Source organism: Dendrobium catenatum, unplaced genomic scaffold, assembly GCF_001605985.2.
Source record: "Dendrobium catenatum unplaced genomic scaffold, ASM160598v2 fragScaff_scaffold_334, whole genome shotgun sequence".
Classification (NCBI taxonomy): Eukaryota; Viridiplantae; Streptophyta; class Magnoliopsida; order Asparagales; family Orchidaceae; genus Dendrobium; species Dendrobium catenatum.
The window spans coordinates 3,018,647-3,025,753 of NW_021318796.1; positions in this window are offsets into that span (position 1 = coordinate 3,018,647).

The window sequence follows — 7,107 nt, forward strand, 5'->3', positions numbered from 1 at the left end:
AGTTCAATGCACAAAATGAATAAAAACAAAATCATCAATTCTTAAGTTTGGTTTCTATTTACAAGTAAAAAAATGAGCCCTAAGGGAATTTAAAAATCAAATCCTGGTGTTGTGTTGCAAATGGATGGAGCAGTTCAAATTTTATCCAAAGCTTAGCTGGAAAGTGTTAACAAAATTTAACCTCCAAAATTATACCTTATAATTGGGAAAAAAATACTCTCAGTACAAGCGAAGCAAACCGAACTTTCTTTCACATTAAAATTTTTAAATAACAACAAAAACTTGTGATATATCACTAACACACTATTTGGTATGAATCAATTGAAAGAGAGGAAATGAAAATGCTAAAACAATTGAATTGAAATTAATTTCAATTCGCTTGTTTGGAGGAGAAGAAATTGAATAAAAGATATTATTTATTTTTTGCTTGTTTTATAAAAAAAAAATGTGTTTTTTTCTTAGGGGGGGGACAATTAATTCAATGATATATCTTTCTCATGAGTGTTGGATAGGAACTTATCAACTGAAAAAAAAAAAATTGTTCAAGTTTCCTAGCACTTATAATAGAAGCAAACACCGAATAAGAATGCATTTGCAGTTCCTCTACTACCTCAAACCAAGCATACCATATGGCAGTTTGGTAGCAGAATTTGAGCAGGATTTTAGCAAGATTTAACTTAAATCCTGCCAAACGGTAAAAACGCAAACTTAAATCGCACAGAATTCTAATCTCATCTCTCTGATTTTACCTTCAATATTGGATTTACAAAATCCGCGGATTCGACGTATTTAACCTCTTCTCCTTCACAAGCTGCTAGTCCCGCCAAAGCCTTCTCCAAACAACTCCCATCGCGCCATCCTTGTTTATTTGTCGTCGAGGATTTTGGGATTTGGGGTAGGCGCGGTAGGGGAAGAAGGACGAGGGTTATGGGCAGTGTTGGTAAACATTTAACTAATTGAAAGTTTTAATACATTTTAATAAGAAATATTAGTTAATTAAATATTAGATTAACTTAAAATTAATATTATTTATAATTTAAATTAACTAAATTAAAAAATCATTGAGTTCAAGTAATTTAATAAAGCATTAATTAAAAACTATTTAAAATATTACTATATGATATATGATTTAATTAATTTAATCATAGTTCAATTTTTTATTAATTAAAAGTTTGTATTTAGTTATTTTGGTTGCTTATTAAGAGTTTTAATTAAAAAAAAATATTTGGTTGAAGTTCTTTTGTTATTGTAAGTACAATCGGCTTTCCAAAACTTTTCAAAGCATCCTGAAAAAGTATAATGTCATTCTTTGCAAATTTAGGCCTTGAACAAATGTTTTTATTCCCATCAACTCAACAAGGCTTTGAATTCAAGGCATTGAATGAGATATAACAATCAAAGAGCCATCTTGCCACAATCATATCAACACGATGTATTGCATCTTTCGAAGCTAATACACTTTTAAGCGAGGGTTGAGATCCAAACTTAATTCTGGGGGCAAACAAATTATCCATCTCATCAAGTTTTCTTTTCCCTTTATCTACTCCTGCTCTATGTAGTTCAGATGCTTATGATTTGGGGATGGAAGAAGAATCTCTTCCTTCATATACTATGTCATCTATATGAATATATGCACTCTTTATTTATTCATGTTCTTACTATTTTCTTTTTAATATGTACTTTAAATTTTCTTGCATTTGATAATGAATATTATATGACACCTTTTTACATGAAGTTATATTCCCCTTAACTCTTGTTAAATGTTGCTTCATTATGTTTATGCAACCTCTCTTATATGTAGGACTAGAATGTAAGCATTTCGATTGTTTCTTCTCATCAATCCCTTTGACTTCAGTGAAATGATTCCAAGCAATGTCATTTTTTTTGCGCATATTATGACTTGAAGCTGCGGTCTGAGAACTTGGAACTTCCATTCTAATATCAACAATCAAATGAATTTTAAAAACCACCAAGACAACTAGAGAATGAATGTAGTTCTGATAAACATTAATCATAGGCATGCTCTACAACATACAAGGAAAAAAATCCAGGTGTAGTATAGAACTTTCAACATGTGTATTTACTCTCACTTTTCAACAATAAAAAAGCCCAGCACTAAATGAGGATTCAGTTTAACAATCCTTACAGTTAACTATCTACTAAAAGGAAGCAATCAAAAGAAAAGCATGTGTTATATAACAAAGAAACTATACATTTAACAATTCATAGCTTTATAATTACTGTTTAAACGTGGCATTGGACCATAGTTTAGGCAACTAAATTCAAATAAGAAATCAGCTAACATTAATAAGAAATAATAAGCATTAAGCTTCAAGGGCAAGTGGGCAACTGACTTATTAAGCTTTTAACATAAATGAATGAAAAAGAAATGGTACTAATCGTTGTCTCAGACAACAGGTTTAGAGCATTAGTAATATTAGAGCAGCAGCTTAGTAGTTAATCACTTACATTAGGACAGCAATTTGTATTAGTTTACTTAGCTTACTCTCCCTCCTATCCGCTCTTTACACGTGTACGTACTGCTCACTTTATCAGGCTATATATACACATCCTGTACCTACTATACAATTGAATAATACAAAATATTATTTCCATCAACATCGTCTTCTTCCTCACCTCCGTTCTCTGTTCACGCTCGACGGTTCTTGACCACGAGCTTCTACAAGTAACAGCATTTTTCTACACCACATTACCACCTAGATCATGCTCAATTGAATCCTACTATCCAATTTAGAACATAATGTCATCTAAAAGCCAATTCCAGTTACATTCTTCAGACATTCGATTGATTTTCCACACATATAATCAATCTAAACGTTGAATTGGCAAAAGAAAAACGGGTGTTATATAACAAAGAAACTATACACTTAACAAATCATAGTTTTAAAATCTGGAATAATGCATGGAGTTGCTCGTAACACAAGAACTCGCGTCGGCATGGAGTTTCAGATAGTGCTTAAATCTTAAGGGGCTGTTTTGTATGCGGATTTAGGCGGATTTAAGGCCGGATTTGGGCGAAATCCAGCCAAACGGCCTAAAATGCAAATCCAAATCTCACGGCAAACGAAATCCTCCGTGGACGGAAAATTCCGCCGATTCGGTCTAAATCCCGGATTTCCGAAATCCTTTGGTTCGGCGGATTTACGGGATTTGGCCGAAGAAGCGCGCGAAAGGGAGAAAGTTACCTTCACAGCAACGAGCTCCGAGCTCCCGTTGTTGCTTCAGATCAAAAAAATGTCCTAACTTCCGATCCAACAGACGAACGGCGACGATGAAGAACTAGTGAAAAATTCTACAATCGTGCGAAGGAACAAAGCCGAACGAAATACAGGAGGGAAACGTAAAACCTAGACACTTCTAATTCTAATTGTTGGATAGTTTGATTAATATAATTTAAAATGTTAATAATTAAGTGAAATTAATTAATTTTAAATAATTGATAAAATTTTTAGTTAAATACTTAGTTATTTCAAAATAATTAATAGGATTAAATATGATCTAAAATAAAAATAATTATTATAAAATATTATAAATAATAATTAAATAATTAATTAGTATTAATAAAGTTTTGTTATATTTTATTTAAACTTTTCTTGTCATGCTTTAATTTATCCTAATAATATATGTCAACTTTTTAACCACCTTAAATCCTAAAATGAAAAGCCAAACAGTCACAAAGAATTTAACTGGATTTATCATGAATATTACCAAACAGTTTTCAGGATTTAACCCCTCAGGATTTCGTAAATCCGGGATTTGGAGGATTTATGAAATCCTACTTAAATGAAATCCTAAATTCTACCAAACAGCCCCTTAAAAGTGATGTTACTAATAACAGTATATGATTTAAGAAACTAATGAAACCAAAATAGCAAATCTGACACTACAAACATGAACTCGCGTCAGCACTGCGTTAAAAAAACTATAAAACTCACATCCTGGCAGCGGTAGCGGCTCTGCGCACACGAACGGCAGCGGCTCTGCACACTCGTCGTCGTCGAGTTCGCCAATCACCAATGGCAGCGGCAGCGGGGAGACGAACTACGCTTCACACACGACTCCCGTCGATCGAAATGAATTACGGCGGCCTGAATCAAACGTCTTTACTCATTAGGTTATTTTCTCGTGTCGCTCATTCGCCGTTTAATCTACCATCAAGGGCTCAAATTCGCGGTTTTTTTAACCGCCCAGTTCTTAATAATCGGAGCCGGTTCGTCGGTCCGACCGCTGGGTGCCCGGTTTTCTCTGATCTGCTTCAAATCTGGTTCTATGGGTTAACAAAATCTGCCGTCTGATCGGTTCAGGGTTCCTATCCGATTTTTTAAACCTTGATACAAATACACTAATTAAAAATAAATTAGCCAAAAATTTAATATTATTTGCAATTTAAATGGAAATTATTGTATTTTATTAGCTTAAAAACTATTAATTAATATCTAATAAGGATATTATTTTATTCTAATTATTTTTTTATTTATCTAATTAATTTCTATTCAAGTAACTTTAATAAGATCTCAAAATCATATAAATCCTTAAATTATGAAATGAATAGCCAAATAATTCACTAAAATTCAATTGAATTTAACATATTTTATCAAATTATTTTAAAATTTTTCCATTACATGTTTATAGAAAGGACTTCATTAACAATTTACTTTACATGAGATGCTCCACCAAAAACTCTATCAACATCTCATATAGGGTTGTTGAAGGCTAGAATATATATGGTGATAGAGTTATAATATTGCGTCTTAGCATTGTACGAATATCCAGCTCACACACAGAAAACACAATATTTTTAACATGGAAAATCCTGGAAAGTAGAAAAAACACGGGGCTTCGCCCAGTTGAAATGATTCAACTAGTGTTTGGATATATTACAATGAGCTGACTCATCCTTGAGGGCTGTCAGATTTTAAATGTCAAGCGTATGGTCAAAATGTAGTGACAAACGAGGGTGAAAGTCCGGCGTTATTTGGTGGTTAGGCGGAAGTCTAGCGTTACTTGGAAATTCGGGCTTTAGTTGGTAGTTAGGCGGTGGTTTTGCAAAAACTTTGGCGTCGGGCAGTAGTTCAACAAAATTCTGGCATCGGGTAGTGATCCTGCTGAAGTCCAGGAATCAGGTAGTGGTCTGGTAGAACTTCGGGCATCAGGTGGTGGTCTAGCGGAAGTCCGAGCGTCAGGTATTAGTCCAGTAGAACTCCGGGCGTTAGGTGGTGGTCTAACAGAACTTCGGGCGTTAAGTGGCGGTCCAATAGAAGTCCCGACTTCAAGTGGCAGTCCGACAAAATCGTAGAACTCCAGAAGTTAGGTGGTGGTCCGACGAAAGTCTGGGCGTCAGGTGGCAATCTGGTAGAACTCCATGCGTTAGGTGGTAGTCCGGCAGAACTCCGGGTATCAGGTGGTGGTCCAGCATAACTCCGAGCATTGGGTGGCGGTCTGACAGAAGTCTGGGAGTCAGGTGGCAGTCCAGCAGAACTCCGAGCATCAGGTGGTGGTTCGGTAGAACTCCGGGCATTAGATGGCGGTCCGGTAGAAGTCTGAGCAACAGGTGGTGGTTCAGCGAAACTCTGGGCGTCAGGTGGTGGTCCAGCGGAACTCCGGGCGGTGGTCGAGGAGGCAAGAGCGATCTTCGGTCTCTCTCTTGTTTCCTTAGGCTTTGAGGCCCCTTTTTAAGAGGAACGAGGGGTCTATTTATAGATTTTCTAGAGTGGCGTGACCCGTAAATAGGAGGAAGATCAAAGGTAGATGGGGAGTGGTTTGGATGGATGGTCAATGTTGAATCCCTTGATCATGAATTGTTAGTTAGGCATTTGAAGATTTTAGTGATGTCAGAATTCCAAGATCTTGGGCTCATTGGATTCGTCTTATTGAGCCGCTGGATTCCACTATAAGCATGCCACATTTGAAAACGTTTGGTAATCCAAATTGTAATTTGAACATTTCAACAACGCTTCGGGTCTTTGATTTGGACTCATTTGGGCTCGGATTGAGTCGAATTTGGTGTCGTTGGGTTTGCATTTCTGAGACGTTCAGTTTGACTATAACTTTGGTGAAATCGAAGTTAGGATGTCTCAATTTTAATTTCTGAAGTTTCCAACTTGATTTTGCCTCGATATTCGTGCCCAATCAAGATAAATTTTTTATGACTTATCAAGAGAGTAAAGTCTCCAAGGCCCATATAAATTAATACATTAATATCACATATTAAATAAATAAGGGCCTCAATTCAATAAAAACAAGTTTAAGTTGAGAAAATGAATGACAATGAAGTGGTATAAACACAAATAAGCAAAAATCAAGTCTTAAATCACTAAAAAAAATCTTAGAAATTATACCCCTTTAAAAAGAAGCGACTCATAGGCAACAATATAGTATAAGATTGATGTAAAATGCCTCATCCATTAATTAAAAATAAAGGTATTTTAGAATACCTCTTTCCTTTTCTATCCCTCCCCTTCCGCATGCCATTCCTCACTCGCGACCTATCTAGCATAAGATAAATCCTCTACCACCTGGACGAGAGGGGATTGGCTCTATTTTTGCGGCTAATATTTCTTTAAACTGGCAATAAATACACAAAATGGGCTAAAATTGTAAAAAAAAAAGCCCAATGAGTTATTCCGTATCAATAGGTTAGAAGATTTGGGGACATTTGCTTATAATTATTTATATGTACTTTCAATGAACTATCATTGTTTTAATGGTTTTAGGAAAGAAAAAAAAGATTGGACTATCTTAATCAAAATTTAATCACAATAAATATCAAAATTAATAATTTTTTTAAACTAAATATAATATATGAATAATTAATAAAGTATTATATTAAAAATATTAAAATAAATCCAAGAAATTCAATATATTATTTGTTTGAATGATTTAAAAGTGTATTTTGTTTATAAATATAAAGATAATTGGAATACATGCTTCTTAGAAATATATGAATTGTTTGATTGTGCAATATTAAACATATTGAAATATTTTTTATTCACTTGTGATATATTTAAAAGTTATTGATTCAGCTCGAATGTTGATGCATATTTGACCTGGAAACATACAAAATTAAATTTGGGACAATCTAAACTC